This window comes from Dreissena polymorpha, chromosome 10, assembly GCF_020536995.1.
Source record: "Dreissena polymorpha isolate Duluth1 chromosome 10, UMN_Dpol_1.0, whole genome shotgun sequence".
NCBI classification, from domain to species: domain Eukaryota; kingdom Metazoa; phylum Mollusca; class Bivalvia; order Myida; family Dreissenidae; genus Dreissena; species Dreissena polymorpha.
In genome coordinates, this window is record NC_068364.1 from 65,598,003 (window position 1) to 65,615,938 (window position 17,936).

General features: G+C 37.1%; 1 protein-coding gene across 2 annotated transcripts in view; it reads left to right on the plus strand.

Annotated features, from left to right (window-relative positions):
* Positions 1–17,936, plus strand: part of LOC127848640 (receptor-binding cancer antigen expressed on SiSo cells-like) — a 360,763-nt gene that overhangs the window by 154,020 nt on the left and 188,807 nt on the right. The gene's annotated exons all lie outside the window — the stretch shown is intronic.

Sequence of the window (17,936 nt, forward strand, 5' to 3'; positions counted from 1 at the left end):
AAAAGTTGTTTATGGAACATTAATATTCAATTTATATGCATGTTATTGTGACAAACTTTTGATAATTGAAAATAAATCCAATACAGAATGTAAATGTACATATTGAAACCTTAGATTAATTTAAAAACGATAACTCAGCCAGTACCTGGTTGTCTCTCCAGCAGATAGGCTGTTGAAAGAAGATTCAATATTGTATTAGTGAATTATTGTGGTTTATTTGTTTAAAAAATAAACCGGGTTATTTTGTTGAAGTTTCGCACTTTTTCGTCTCTTAGCATATACGTACGGCATGTAAACAAATAAGCTGACAACGACGAAATTATTCAGGAACGGTAAAAATAATAGTCTATTCCACTTCCTTTTTTCTCCAGCGCTGCAGAAACTTGTTGCAATTTTGAAAGTTATTGTTTAAAAACCCACCCACCACACCCTGTTTGCTAGGAATTATATATATATATATATATATATATATATATATATATATATATATAGTGAGAAAGGTGTGTGAACAACCAGATACACAGACATACAAACAGACATACATATTCCCATTTGAGACTTCGGCGTGTGCGCCTAGCTACGGTGCAGAACGAGACATACATACTATGAAATCCCCATCCCCAAAAAAAGGATATAAATATATATATATAGGAATTATGTATAGTTGCTTCATGTGTATTGTAGAATCTCTATGCATTTTTGATAACTTTGCAAATTTGCAAATTAAGGATTTCTTTTGCTTGGTCCGTCTTTGCTGTATAATTGCAGCGGCAACCCAATTGTACTGGAGTTCCACTGGCAATGTGCACGCTGTCCAAGGTTCCCACCATGTACTGATACTGATGAGCTGTTACCGACACCAAATTGGGGGTTTACCAGCCTTCCTGGGAAATTTCTGTTACCGTGCCCAGACGAGCGCCTTGTTCCTGCGTCGTCCTACAAACTTTACCTGCCTCGTCCTACAAGCGAGCCGTCACCATTTACCTGATTTGGTGTTGTGAGCCTATGTGGAATCTATAACAAACATTTGGGAACACTGTGGACTGTGTGGCCTTTATAATACTATTAAAGCACAAGAATGTTCAGTTCTATGCGTTACGGAGTGTAGCACAGAACGTATGTCTAAACATAACGCACCGCACAAAACAGGTATATATGCGGTTCGTTCAAGCGTTATGGTTGTCATGTGAGTGATGGTCACTCAGGCGAACATAGGCGGGAATCTGCAAGTTTTTGTTTATTGTTTGGTCAGTCCTACGCTAGACTTCGAACTAAAGACTTTCACTTTTTGAAATTCGAACCTCATAAATAAATTGGTTTAAATGACCAGTTATGTTTGAGTTGCAATATGCCCTCAGGTATATGTTAATATGTGTTGTTTTCTGGTACAGTTTTCCAGATTTATTTACATTGGGCATCGGATGTTTTCTGATGAAGTTTTATCTCTGGTCTTTACCCTGGCCTTGCAAACAACAGTTAAGGATAAAGAATAGAAGTTATGTATACAAATCATAGTTGTACTATGTTATAGAATAAATAGATAGAGGTTGTACTGTCATGTTAATCTACGATTATACTTTATGGTTATATATTACGAAATGTAATATTCGTGTATGTATGTTTCAATAAACTGATCGCAAGTCTTGCCCAATGCACAACCAGTTCTGTTTTGAGCTTAGTTGTGTGAAGACCATTCATTTATATTTAGTCTGCTCCTATTCTTACGCTGTTCAGGTTGATGTCATCCTCGTTTGTTAATTATTGTGCTGCAAATGTTGTTCTTATACTCATGTTTTTAGTTCTTTTTGGTAAGTCGTTATTCGTACTTAAACTCTAAAGGTTGATTTCAACCTTGTGTGTTAAAATTGTTTTATTGCTTATTATTCATGCATATTACGTTGTATTATTGCCTATTAAGGTCGCATCATCAAACTTATCTTGTGCGGCGGAAAAATTCAAGTTTCTGACAGTCTCCTTTGGTAGACACATTTTTTGGAAATTTAAATATTATAATAATTCTGAGGGTGATATTTTTATGTGGCCAGTTGTCTTAGGATTGCTGAGTATAAATCCATACTTCGGTGGTTACCTTCTGATTATTACAAAAAAAAAGTTTATTACAAAGAAAAGTTTTTTTGCGGAGATGGGATTTGCTCGGATATAGGTTACCCCCAGCTCTTATTTGGCTTTTATCTGGATAGTTAGTCACTTTGCGGAATTGCTTTACATTGCGGATTTGCATATTGCGGAATTGCTTTAGATTGCGGAACTTGGATAACATTGCGATTACTTTGCTTATAATGGATAACATTGCGATTAATGTTGCGGATTTGTTCACTATTGCTTATAATAACTTTGCATTGACTGTCAGCTACTTAAAATCAGGAAGGCCACTGGGTGTAATCATTCCTGATTTATATGTAGTTTCATATATTTGATGTTGTGGCTCATTCTCTCCAACTAAAAATTTGTTCTTACTGAAGTTAATTATTTTAACCTAGTCCATATGTTCTAGTCATGTGCTTTTGCAAAGAAAAGGTAAAATAAAGATGTTATAACTTTATTTTGTGTAATTCGAAATTCATATACTAAAATAATTATCTAATGGAGGTATTGAAATTACAGGTAATGTCATACCATGTAAATTGGATGAATGTTCAAATATGAATACATATACATTTGCTATTAAACTGGGTTTATCACCAAGTGATTTTCTGGAAGATATTAATTTAATACGCTGACGTATTGTCAATATTTAATTAGAGTATTTCGATATATTGACACAGATTTATATTTAATTCGATATAATGTGAACGCCTTTTGAAGAACAGACTATGCGCTATAAAGCTCTCTTGCAGATGCACAGAATGTGCCGACAAAACGTAATCTAACGTAATACTGTGATATTATTATTCTTTTATAATGTTTATAGTTGTGTAGTTTATTCATATTCATTTCATAATCGATTCTTACTATTGACTTTAAACACCTTCGGATGCATGCTTTCATCCAATGATCGGAGCTTACATTCTGTAAACAATAGTTTATAGGTACATTCATTAAATTATGACATGTGCATATTGACTTTAAATAAGGATACAGTGCGAAAATAATGATGTTTTCATTTTTAAATCTTTATTTAGCCATTTGAAGCACGGTTGCATCCTACGAGTAAATGTATAACATGATGGTGATGGATGCAAAAAGCGCTAAACGAAGAGCTCGTTAACGAATGCACGATTGGTAGGGACATGACTTTAAGGATATTTAAAAATAACAGGTCAGCATATTCATAGCTAAACAAGATGATATGCACACTGCAAGTAAAACACGGAATTGTCTCAATAAATAAAGAATGCTTCTTGCTTAAGAAGGCGGGGGTAAACTCATCCGATAAATTGAGATCGACAAGTAGGATCACTATCTGGACATACTAGAGTATTTCTTCTTGTTCTGACACAAGCAGGCGTTTTTGACTATCAACCGAGTTCGATTGAGAAGAAAATGCATTATTTAATCGGATATTTCCGACGGTTAATATCAGGATATGTCGAAAGGTTCTATTTGCATCGCATATTAAGATAAAAATACATGTATACATGTCCTCTGACTTAAACTACGTAGGTAATCAGATGTACAATTTAACAAATACAAACCATAGAATAAATGTTAATACTTAAAGACATAGACGTAGACGTCTACGTATTCGTCTACGTCGTATGTGTGAGAAATAAATCGGTAGAAAGACGCATGTTTCCATGATGATATGTTCCACATAAAGTGAATTTACTAACAATTCTCGATTGTGATGTTGTCCACAAATGTTGTACAAATATTGTTTTTATAAGTGACCGTTATGACGTCTATAATATGACGTAAAACGCATATATGCACGTGACGTCGTGGCGCTAAACATAAAAGCGTAGGTTCTTATACCCCCAACAATGAAAATATCTCCGTATTTCATCACATATCATGCATAGTGAACTGTGTGGTATTTTAAACCAGAGACATCTAAATGTCAATTAAATATCAATTAAAATTCAATTAGCTATACTAATTGAAACACAAATACATATACAGTCTGCCTAAAGCAGATAAGCATTACTCACTATGACACTGACAACGTAAACAATATTTTACCAGGGGAAACCCAAAACAGTCATGCGTACGATAAGCCAAATAAACTTACGTCTGTAAGTAATTTCAGTAAGTTAATATACTTATCATAAAAAAATCACAATAAGTGATAAGAATAAGTACAAACATATGCAATAATAGGTAATTACATTCACAACGAAATAAGTTTGCTAGAATTATCTTTTTCTTTTCACCATTAATAATCTGAACGAAGAACATAGTAATATGTTACATCATTAACTATATTTACCATGTATGAAATCATCACATATGCACATATAACATTCATATCGCATCATTAGAACTGGACAGGTGAGTATTATATACTTAAAGTTATTATTAATGATACACATTGACTCATTAATGCATATTTTATGTCAATTGTAACAGTTGCACAACAAATATAACTGTGACAAACAATTCCTTCATCGTTGAAAGTAATTACATCGGCACTCTATATCAGATGATAAAATAAAAAGTCTTTAATACATTGTATATTACGATTCACCCAATTTAAAGTGACTTATACAAGTATTATCAATTTAATGTGTCAATTTTAAAATTGTTATACAATTTACATAAGTTACATGAAATACATAAACTTTTTTATCTAAAATTTAGTCAAGGGTTCAATAACCGCGAGTCATGAGTAATTTCAAAAATGCATACATAAGAACCCTAGTTCAGGATTGTAAAATTATATAGAGCCCTATATCGCAGTCTCTGACAAGCACAGTTTAGTAATAGGTTTCACTGATTGGGAACCCCGAGTCCGAACTACACAGCTACGCACGTGCCCATCCATTCCAGGAATGACCTTGACAACCCGTCCCATAGGCTACTGTCCCCTCCGTACGTTGTCTTCGGCAACAAGCACTACATCTCCTTCGCGAAGATCTGTTCATTCTCTCTGCCATTTTTGTCTTATTTGCAGTAGAGGTAAGTATTTCCGTATCCAGCGTCGCCAGAATACATCTGCCAGGTAATGAATCTGTTTCCACCAACGTACTGAGTAAGAATCTTCCTTCTTGAAAATCCCTCTCGGAAGGCAGGCATTCGATCTCATGAGCAGAAGCATGTTTGGTGTAAGGGCCGGTGGGTCTTTTGGGTCATTACTCACACGCGTGATAGGCCTATCGTTAAGAATTCGCTCTGCTTCACCCAACAATGTTAACAGCTTTTCAACTGTAAGTAGTTACTCCTGAGCAGTAGCCTTCAGAATGCTTCGAGTTGATCGTATAAGCCGCTCCCAGACACCGCCACTATGACTAGCATAAGGAGGGTTGAACTGCCATTCAATGTGATGTTGTAACATGTATTCATTGATGGTCCACTGGTTCCACTCAATAAATGCCTCACGTAATCCTCTATCGCCGCTAACGATATTCGTTCCGTTGTCGCTAAATAACTTCTTTGGAATCCCACGTCGGCTTGTAAACCGTTGAAAGGCTGCAACGAACGAGTTAGTTGTCAGACTATGCGCAACTTCAATGTGAATTGCGCGAGTAGTTAAACACGTGAATAGGCATCCGTATCTCTTTAAGTGTGATCGGCCATGTTTCACATTTAGCGGTCCAAAGAAGTCAACTCATACAGCAGTGAATGGTGGATTTTCTGGAGTCGTCTGTTCCGGAAGTAGCGAACCCATCTGTTGGTAAGCAGTGGACTGGGTTGCTTTTTACAAACGAAGCAGTCCTTAAGTACACTTTTTACTGTAATGGGACCGCGTGATATCCAAAATCTTACCGTGACGAGGCGAGCACCTGCTGGACACCGACGTGACCATTTAGCTTGTGATAATGCGAAATGATGAGCTTGTAAAGTGCTGCTTACTAGGGAGGACAATGGGGTCATTGTCAGCATTGGCCTGTTGTTGTCTGCCACCGACCCGGATGTACCCGTTATGCAGCACCGGATTCAACGAAGCTAACTGACTGTCGGTTTTAATTTGATTGCCGATTGTCATAGATGTTAGTTCCTCCGCGAAATGTGTCCTCTGCACATACTGTAGTATTGCCCGTTCGGCATTACGGACTTCTATCACGTCTAAGTCGGACGTGCGTACTTCTACGTCATGGTTGATTTAGCGTTTTCTGCAATATGACTTGAACCTTAATAGCCATGCAACTGCCCGTTGTAACTTTGTCCAGTTTGAGAAGCGAACCGTTATTGCATCTATACATAATACAGTCGATGTATGGTTGATGAAAGCTTCTCTCTTCACCTCAACGTCATCGCCGCTCACGTCGTGCACTGTGGAGCATACCGGTCATGATGACGGATCACGACGCAGAAACGCAGGGTCATTAAACCATTTCTGAAGCCCATCTGTATCGTTTGCGTCGATTCCCCTTGCAGCAATGTCAGCAGGATTCGAACCGGAGTCAACATGGCGCCATTGTTGTACTGATCTTATTTCATGTATAATACTAAGTCGGTTCCCGACGAATGTCTCATTTCTGATATATCCACGTATTATTGTCGAATCAGTCCAGTATACTGTCCTATCAATCCTCAAATCAAGTTCACTTGAGATCATCGAGCTCAACCGACATGCAGTTACGGACCCTGACAGTTCAATGCGTGATATTGACATCTGCTTAATAGGAGCCAGTCGTGCTTTACCGAGGACAAGGGCACATGAAACACAGTCGTTTTCATCTACTTAACGCAGGTATGCGCATACGCCGTAGCCCAGCTCGGAACCGTCACTGAAGAAATGGAGTTGCACATCTTTTAGTTTTCCAGTGTTGTTTGGCCGTTAAACAACGTTTTACGGCGACGTTTTCCAGATGTTGTAGACTTGAAAGTCACCGCCGCCACTCGTTTCCGGATATCTGCGGCGCGACATCATCCCAATCGATCTTCTCTCTGCATGGGCTCTGTACAATTGCCTTTGCTCGCAACGTGACCGGAGAAACCAATCCAAGAGGGTCGTATATCGAACTTACTATCGAAAGCATACCTCTTCTTGTGACAGGCCTTTCCTCTAATTTCACCTTGAAATTAATCGTTGCATCATCATTTACGTTCCATAAAACGCCCAAAGCACGATCGTTTGGTAGAGAGTCCCCGAGTTCAAGTTTGACGACTGAAAGAGCACGTTCCGTTTCCGGTATAGCGTCGAGAACCTTCCTTCTGTTGCTCAGCCACTTGGTCAACCTGAAGCCGCCACGCTTCATGAGGGACTGCAACTCTGTAGCAAGTTTAACAGCTGCCTCTTCTGATCCTACGGACTTCAAGCAGTCATCGACATAGAAATTTCTGTGAACTGTCGATATCACGTCTTTATCATACATTTCAGCGTTGGCTGATGCAGTTCGTTTTAACGCATAAGCCGCGCAGCTCGGCGACGACGTCGCCCTAAACAGGTGAACTTGCATGCAGTACGTCTTTGGAGATTTTGTCATGTCACCACCAGCCCACATAGAAAGCAAAGAGCATCACAGTCTTTGTCAAATACGCGCACCTGGTGAAACATAGCTTCTATATCTGCCATTATGACCACATTCTCTTGTCGGAAACGTATCAGCACGCCCACTAGACTATTTGTTTAGTCAGGACCTTGAAGCAATTTACTATTCAGTGACACGTCCTTGAATTTTGCAGCACAATCAAATACTACACGTACTTTCCCGGATGGTGCGGCAAGTACCATGTACGATCTGTTGTCTCGCCATGCGGTATTTCTTTCGCGTAGCCTTTTTCGATATAATCGCTAACAGTCGCGGTTTATTTCTCGTGAAGCATAGGCTCCCGCGAGAGTTTCTTCTTAAGATGTTGTAAACGAATACGTGCCAGCGCAATATTGTTTGTCATGGACACTTCATCATCTCGCCATGGAAGTCCCATCATGTAATGTCCGTCTTCATGCACAAGTGAGGATTCCATTATTTTCATAGCCTTCATATCTTCTAACGACATTGAAGGTTTATCACAGTGTATTACATCGTTGAAATCTGCGGTCCACATTCTTTCTAGTTGTTGTTGCAAAATGACGTCACTAGAGTGTCCAAAGTTGATGTTGACGTCATTAAAGCTGTCTTCTGCTGGCAGTGGCCCTCGTATTTCCCATCCAAGTCGCGTCCTGACTGCATACGGTTGATGACCATCTACCGCGCGGACTTCTAGCGGAATGTGTGCTTCCTGTGCGTCTGTACCTATGAGCAGCATTACGTCACTCGACATCAAGCGGGGAATGTGAATATCGGCTAGGTGTGGAAACTTACGTATACTTTCTGCAGTAGCGGCTGATCTGGCGTTCACTGGAAGTCTCTTCACAGACCAGACCTTCTTTAAATCCAGTACGTCACTTCCGGAAGCTGACTGAACACGGAGATTTACTTCTGAGCCGGAAACTGAACTTCCAGAAGAGTTAACTGTCGTTATCTTGAAATCTACTGGTTTCCCTGGCTGCCTTAGCTTTTTCAAAAGCCGCTCATCGCACAACGAGTTATCTGCGCCATCATCTATTAGAGCGTGCGTCTCGCATGTGTTGCCGCTCATTCCCGTAACTTTCACATGTATGTTACCCAAATACGCCTTTAGCAACGAACCTTGCGCAGATGCGCAATTCACGGACGGCTGAAAAACATTGCGGTCTGACTCGGGCTTTACACAAAAATGTAATAACGAATGGTGTTTACCTTGACACTCAGGAACATTGCACTGCTTGGGCATTTTACAACTTACAGACATGTGTCTTCCTTTTAAGACAATTGAAACATAGTTTACGTATGGCAACAAACTTCCGCCTCTCACTTAATGGCATGGCAATAAATGCTATACAGTCACTCAATTCTTTGCATTTACCAGAACAACAAATGCATTTGCGCTCAAATTTCGCACACTCGCTACCCGTATGCGTAGTAAGAGTTGTGACATTTGTGTTTACAAAACTGTCAGACTTTACATGTGTATCATGGCCACTGCTACGTTACTGGTTGTCTCTAACAATATCGGTAGCATACATTGAACTAGCAGTCTGTGACATTTTGTTGACAAAGCAAACTAAATAAAAAAATGTTGGCTCTCTGTCTGATTTAACATTTATGTCATGTGCTTAATCAACCCATCTTGTTCTCATATGCATGGGCAAGCGTCTAACAATGCTTCTAAGGTTTTCTGAATTGTCAATATCAGAGGCAAAACCTAGTTGAGAAAGAGTTATCTCACATTTGTGCATGTCCAACGCTAGCATTGAAAGTGCATCAACATCTGAGGCCTTAATCTGAGGACCATGCACAAGCGTATCGATATAAGACATAGAAATGACATGGGGTTTGCCGTAACGAAATTGCAAAATATCTCTCGCACGCCTATATTCCTCAGTAGGTTCTAATAAAACACAATCTCCAATACTACATTTGGCCTCACCCACACAGTACTGTATAAGGTAGCTCAATATAAGCCTATCATCATACACTTAACATTCTACATTTGTATCATAATTCTTAATAAAATTGCAATAATCAATGGATCTGCCACTAAATGTCAACAGTTCAGGTTTAGGCAAATTAAAGCCTTCTTGTAATGTATTAGCCAGTCTATGAAATACACTGTCTATGTTTTGCGTAGAAATCTTACCGCTGATGTCGCTAGTAGAATTTACCGCTAGTGCTGAGTTGTTGTGCGTAGACTGCTGTGTCGACCGTAAGTCACGCTGGCCATGGTCCCCGGATGTAGACGCTTTTGCCATCGGGTTTGTCACACTCGTGCGCGTCACATTCGTTCGCGCAGATAAGTCCGAAACACCTACACTTCTTGTCGGTGAAACGCCCGCCCGTCCACCGTCCGCTTGCACATCAGGTTCCGGATACTCGGTTGCGGATCTCGGTGCCAGACTGGATACGTTAATCGCGGCACGGTCCTCATCATCGGTCTTAGTCCCAGACTTGTTGCAGTCTGCCCCCTCCCTCTTTTCACACAATCGTCACTGACTATACATGTTTTAACATTATTTAGAAACACGTCACGTAGGCCTATTGTTTTGCACTAGATCAGTGAATGAAAGAAACTTTGGTTGGTCGTAGAATAGTGTCAGAGAATAACTTGACTATTACGATATTTTGAAAACATTATTTATGTGTTGTTGTTTGAAAATTGTATGCAAGTTTATCTCATTTTAAATCAAAACAATTTTTGCTGAGAATTCAGGGTTTATATTTATATTTCAATTGTTCCAATAGTTCCAGTCTTGAAATGCTAAGTAACGTTTTTTGGTATTATAGGTGTCTCATTCCGTGGCAAACGGTTCCTTGTCATACGTTCAAAGTTCTCTCCGGCTGCTGAGACTGAAGTTTGACTTTGCGTATATGGGTACTTCTCAGTATTTGCTTAGTGCAACAGCAGCTTTTGAATGAATACAACAGCAGTCTCCTACCGGTTAAATGTTGTCGGAGTAAGATCATGATCTTCATAAGTTTTACAAATTTAGATTCGGTACTTGTTAATTGAGTCAGGATTTAGAATTTAGTGTTCACCTATTTTTGCAACCATACCAATCAAATTACTTAACCCAGCAACAATACTAAAATACCGTGCATATAATGCATATGACCATCTACCCACATACTAAGTTTCATTAAGCTAGAAGTAGCTGAAGTACTTCGTGAGTTATCGCAAGATCCTGATTTTTCGGACAGACGGACGGACAGAATGATAAAGCTACTATAGACTCATGAACAATGCTTTAAAGGTCGCCGTGGAGTAGAGGATATGGTGTTTCGCCTAGCGACCGGGTGGTGAACACGAGTTCGATCCCCACAGTGTGAGCGTTCTTTAGGTCTCCCCAATAGACACTAAGTACTGGTTCTAGTCTCAAGAAGCGGTTTCGAGAGCATTTCAAATCAGCTTTAGGCTCTCGATGCAATCGAGCTAAAATTAATAGGTTTAAACTAAATTATTCTAACCTAGCTTTATTTCTTAGTTACAACAGGATAAATATTTGTTTACATGAACAGACGTACAGACGGGCAGGCAATATTGGAACAGACTAAAATAATATTCTGCACAGAGGTCTCTATCCACGAATCAAGTGCATCAAACAAGCTTACTTACTTATTAGGTAATTGCAGGAAACAGAGTTTTGTTTTCATTTATTAATGCAATAATAACACATGTAACCATTTTTAAATAATACCACCAAAATAGCGTACATATTCCTTCCCCGTATGGCCGTCAATCGACATTGCCCTTTCAATAAACGTAGCTTGAGCACTTTTTGAGTTATCGCATTATCTAGATTTTAGTTTTCATTTATATCAGTTACCATAACAACCGCTATGTTTGTCTAAAGAAACAACAATGAAATAACGTGCATATGTCGCATATTGCCATCTACATACATACCAAGTTTCATCAACCTAATTGCAGTATGTTTTTAATATATGCCAGGATTTATATTAGGACGGTCTTTCCGGGAAACATATAGTCCGCTCTGGGTACAACGGTAGGTGAGAAAAAACAACATAAACATCAAAAAATTAAACACGTTTTAAAAACGATATACCATACACTAGGGTATGTAATTGCGGCTGAATACAAAGAGGATAGACGGGTAACATACACACAGGTATGTATAACGCAGGTTATTTCGAATGATAAGGTATGCATTTGTGCTTTTCTGTGGTTCATATGAACTATCAGTTATCAAGAGCTATGTATTTACTGTTTCAAACAGTGAGCAATAATAGAGAAAATTATAGACACTTTGCAAATATTTATTGTTAATTTACAGCCATATTGTAATACTTTCCACGAAATGCTTCAGTTTAACATTGTTAAATTTAGAGAATCATAACATAAAACAGGATGATGATGGCCCTGAAGCGCTCACCCAAGTTTACCGACACACATTGTTGTATATTTGGCGTCAAAAAAGGCATGAACATAATAAGAAAAAATAGGATATACATATGTACATGGCGTTGCCATACAGCACGGATGCCCACACATAGCGAATATGTCTCAAAAAAACGCAAAAACACAATATGTCTATGGCAAAAAAATGAATATTAGCATAATGACCTTTATATTTGATGTAAGGAGACAGGTTAACAGCGATACTTAGTCTGCTCGTTGTAGTCATTTGCGGTAAGCTGAATGTTACATAAAAAAAGTAACAACCTTGACGAGTTGCTCTATAACCTCAATTGACGTTTGGGATCCAGACCTCTACGGTAAGGAGACAGGTTCTACACTAGAAATGCCATCATGGCTATCATTAGTAGAAATTTACCTTAAAATAGCATGATGGATGACAAAGTTACAGTTCGAAAAATGATGTATGGCAAAATTTTAATCTTTAAAAAGTTTTGTTTAATGAATTGCATTTGTACCAAATTATTGTAAAACAAATTAATATAAGAACAGTTATGGCTGCCACAATAATGTTCAAGCTGTTTTATGGCTAACTTTGACCTTAATCCACTTCGTGACCTTGACCTTTGAGGTAGGGATATGGCAAAATTATGGCTGTGACAAGACATTTCATATTGACGTATTGACACACAGTGTGATTGCTGTTGATTTAATTAAACCTTAAAAACAATAACACACAGATGCTCAACACTTTACTAAATAATAATAGGGTTAGCTCACATGTTACATAAACTTATTTTATTAATACAGTGGCACAAGTTTTTTCTAACATATGACCAAGTGACATAGTTTTTTAATACAGCCCAGATTCAAAGTCGCCTGAGATATTGCCAAGATAAACATTCTGTCTATATTTTAATCAAGATTGAACAAACTGTTCCCTCTGGGATGGCACCAACGCTTTTCTTATATGTGACCTGGTGATCTATGTTTTTGGGAAACTTCACCCACATTGGAACTCAGCCTTGAATATTTCAAAAGTAACATTCTGAAAAAGTTTTAACATCAAAATTGAGTCATCTGGAATGATAACAAGGTTTTACTAAGATTTGAACTGTTGACCCAGACTCGTTACGGCCTATAATATTTTATTATGTTGTCCAAATAAACATTCTGACCAAGTTTCATTAATTGGAGACATAACTGTGGCCGTTAGGGTGGTAACAAACTTTTTAAAGCATCTTTTATTTTAATATATTAGATCCAATTTTTACATTTATCAATACAAAGCATTTTATGACAAACTTCAATACATGCCTAGGTCTGTGAAAAGGCCCCTTTAAATGTCAAGTGATGCTTGAAAATTGCGACTGATATAAAGCTATATACAGTAAGCCGCGCTCTGAGAAAACTAGGCTTAATTCTCGTGTTTAAAGTATATTACCAGATAAGCCTGTGCAGACCGCAAAGGTTAATAAAGAACGACACTTTCCGTTGTTAATAATTCTTCGTTAAAAAGGATGTCTATTCTAAACGAAAATCCAGCCAAAGCGGACTTCACGGGTTTATCTGGTACGAAACTTAACACACATGCACATCCTCTGGTTTTCCTCGAACGAGGCCCACATAAATAGCAATTGTTAAACAGTATAACATGTTTGCATTGTACTTATGCTACGATATAAAATGATGCGCTCAGTTGTCAATTGTTATATCTGGTATGTCAAATATCAAAAAAAGGAATGAATATACATATATATATATATATATATATATATATATATATATATATATATATATATATATATATATTATAACGAAATTTTAAAAACTTTGTAAGGATCATTCTAATAAGCTGATTTTTTTAAAGGTAGAGTACACATTTGTATTATTTCACTATAACAAACGCGCATACATATGTAAATTGAACATGCATGTTCCCAAACTGCACGTCCGGTCCAAAACACATATCCCCAAATCATTCCGAAAAAAATGAATCGTTGCACAATTAATATCCCGCAATTCAATATTTACTGAGCGCTCTTAACGCATATGCACGTTTTGAATTTGGGGAATACATACGTAATGCACTGTCCAAAGGCGACTATTATTGCCTTAAAATATCTCAAAAGAAATAAGTTCGGATACTTTTTTTATCGATAGAAGGGCCTTAGCAACAATATATTTAAGTAAAGATATATAAAGAGTTTTTTTTTTATTAAACAAAGACAAGTCTGCTTGGACTCTGGACCAGTTTTATAGCTACATATTTATCATTTCCGTTTTGTACGGCGAGCACTAAAGATACGGAAAACGTCGCTTGTCGAAACAATAACAATATTATTTTCCGCAAGTCATGGAACACTGACTAAGTGTTCTTTCCACGAAACACTTATTTGTATTTTAGTTTTGGATTAGATTGCAGACAGAAAATTACACGGTGTTAAGTGTTTATATCGTTATTTAAAACATGATTCGCCTACCAACTTGAAAGTGAAATTATGGGCATTTTCGCTGTTGAATTGAGCTGAAAAGAAATAAAAGGTCAAAAGAGTTAGTTAAAATGTGGTAACTACGGTGGCATAGAGGTGACATTCACTTCTCTTTTTTAAATTGTTCTCCTCTTTTTTCTATCTCGTGGCCAAGAGTTAGCTATGTCGTGGCCACGAGATAGAAAAAAGAGGAGTGCAAAACTAAATAAAAGCGGCGTACAATTAAAAAAAGAGCGGTGCTTCTCTTTTTTTAAATTGCTCTCCTCTTTTTTCTATCTCGTGGCCACGAGTTAGCTATGTCGTGGCCACGAGATAGAAAAAAGAGGAGTGCAAAACTAAATAAAAGCGGCGTACAATTAAAAAAAGAGCGATGCAGTAAATAAAGGCAGAGTGCATTAAATAAAACAGGAGAGAATTTTCGTCATCTCGAGATCCCGAGTTAGTCAGCCAATCAAATTTGCGTAACATGTGTAAATATTCTGTACGCATGTATATATATAGCTAGTCAAAGCAGGCAAGAATCTTATATAAGTTTCTATAACATAACATACTACTATAAGAACTACTATTACTACTACTACGACTACTGTTGTTGTTGTTGTTGCTGCTGCTACTACTACTACTACTACTACTACTACTACTACTACTACTACTACTAGGTAACTGACCAATTATCTGCAACTCATCTTGCTACCAGTTGTTTATAAAAAATATATTTTATATTTGATATTTATCATGACTGTCCCAGTCCTCTAAGCCGAGCGGAACTGTCTTTTATTAGGATCGGAGTTAGTGTTCGTGTGTCGTATGAATAGATATCGTCGCAGGAAATTAAAATGATCCGTTAATCAAAATTTTGTGTTTTTTGTCGTATGAACGAATCTGCTCTAAAAGTAAAACTAAATTTAGATTCACATCGTTCATGCATGATATACATGCTGGCGAAATCGACTGTTGATATTCAAATGCATTATTTTTCTCTTTCCGGGATATTGTTTTAGTATGTTGGCGCTGCATTAACAAATATAAGTGTATATGAAGTGAAAACACCAAAAATAAACAACGGTTGCGATAGACACCTATAAACATAGTATATACTGTTAGATGCGTCTAATGTCACTTGAAGTGCCCACATTTCAAACTACTCGAGGTTGGTATACCAACGTTTTAATAAAATGTACTTTACCCATCGTGAACGACAACGAAATGATAGTCATAGCATATAACCATTATAATCATTTATATACATCCTCAATTTGTTAATTCATAAATTCATTTAAAAATAAAAATTCATTCACGTAACCAGTATTATCAATTTATAAATTATTTACTTGAAAACATTCAAGTTTTTCGCTAAAATAATGAATCACATCAATTTAATTGACCCGCGGCATGCGAAAACTGGTCTTATACCATATGCGGACAGCGTAGGTACAGACCTTCCTGTGCAGTTTCTCAGTCTGGTTAGAAGCTATTTTATACGCTAACGAGAAAACGAAACCTTGCGTGACTTTATAGCGAACAGCGTAGCTCTTTGCGACACATAGCTTAAGCCGATGTTCGCATGTCCGTGAATAAAATGCAAGTCCATATTTCACTACCTAAAAACCACCAAGAATTGTCGAATGTCAGATATTGCAGACAGTCAAATCCTCGGACCTGCCCAGTTTACAAAAAAGGCGTTAAAAGGTGTTTCACCCAACCCGACTTCACTACCGATATTGATTTTATGTGCCAACTATACCCTTATTTTCGTATTGCACTATCAGTTGTCGATCATATTCACTAAATAACTATCGATATTAAATTAACAATCAAGTTTCATTTATTCGATCCATTTCACTAAAATAACTTAAAATTGACCGAAACGTATAAATAGAATGTTAAGAGAGAGTGCGAAGATTTCTGCATGTCATGACATTTCTTATAAAGGTGGGAAATCGTTAAGATTTTTTTTTAGAAAAAAACAAACAAACACTTTACGTTTAGTACACCAATCTACCATCATTTATGGCAAAGTTAGTGTAACTTTTCTTTTCTTTTGGTCTTACTACATGTATACGAAAGATTTGTACTGATGTGCTCGATAACCCCAAAATTATCTAGCTTTTAACTAGGGCTGCAACGAATCCAAAAAAATTGTTCGGATCCGAATCCGAATCCAAATATGGTTTCTTACAGTTTTTCGGACCCGGATCCCTCATATAAGAGAAAATTAGAAGTTTCTGTCTAAATTAAAGAAATCAATGGTTTTAGAAGTATAATTTGACTAAAAAACATTAAACATTTTTTTTAATAACACATTTCTCGTTTAACATTGTATCAATGTCAAAATAAAACGAAACCTTTACAATAATTCACTTAACAGTTTTTTTGTTAACATATGCTTTTCACTGTTCATACAGTTTGATGTTTGTTTTAGCATTTAAACATTGTCCAGATCCAGGTAAGTCCTATGAGCACTGGCGAGATCTCCTGCTGTGCAGAAGACTCTCTCACTGGGCAGTGAGGTTCCTTGCATGACAAGATAACATTTAAACTTAGTAGATGATGCTTTCAATACATTAAAATTTACATGATGCAGGAACTCAATTGGACAGGTCGCGAAATTATGCAAAATTTACCTGAATATCATTCCAGACACACTGGATCCACTACCGTTGTTTTTAAGGTATAGTACCAGAAAGGCCGTTTACCAAAAGACCTTACCAAAAAGGCCGCATAAGTGAACCGAAAAGGCCTCATGGTATACCAGAAAGGCCATACAATATCTTGTACTATCATTGAATAGTTATGCTGATATTTTATTATCATATATATTAAATAGTCATATTAATTCTGGTTTTAACTTTTAGTCTACTTAAAAGCCGTTAATTTTATAATCAAAGTCGGCAAAAATTGTTCGTTAGCTGCAATATTTTCCTTGAGTAGATATTTCAGTTTTTGAATTAAAAGCCGTAAATTTTTTAATCAAAGACGGCAAAATTATCGCCAATTATCGCATATGAATTGTTCGTTAGTTACAATATGTTTTCTTGAGTTTATACCTCATTTTTATTAAATTAGAAGCCGTTAATTTTGTAATCAAAGTCGGCAAAATTATCGCCGATTATCACTAGGAATTATCCGTTTAAGAAAATAAGATTTTCTTTCAACTTGCTGTTTGCATCTAAAAGTGTAACAAACTAGTAATGAAGGTGTTGTAAACTACGTGGCGGCCAGATATATATAAGATCCAGAATTATTGAGAAATATATACATTTCGTGTTTCCGGCCGCCATGTTGGCTGTTTGTAAATAAAGAATATATTAAAGCTTCTGAAATTAACCGCCAAAGTTACAGGAAAACAGAGAGGCCCTGCAAGAACAGAGAAATCCAAATCCACTACACTACCGCTATTGATTCCCTGCCCGTCCATGACTAATTTTTTTTCTTTTTCGTAAATTCTTTAATAGCACTATTTCGGACGTCATTTGGTTTTCG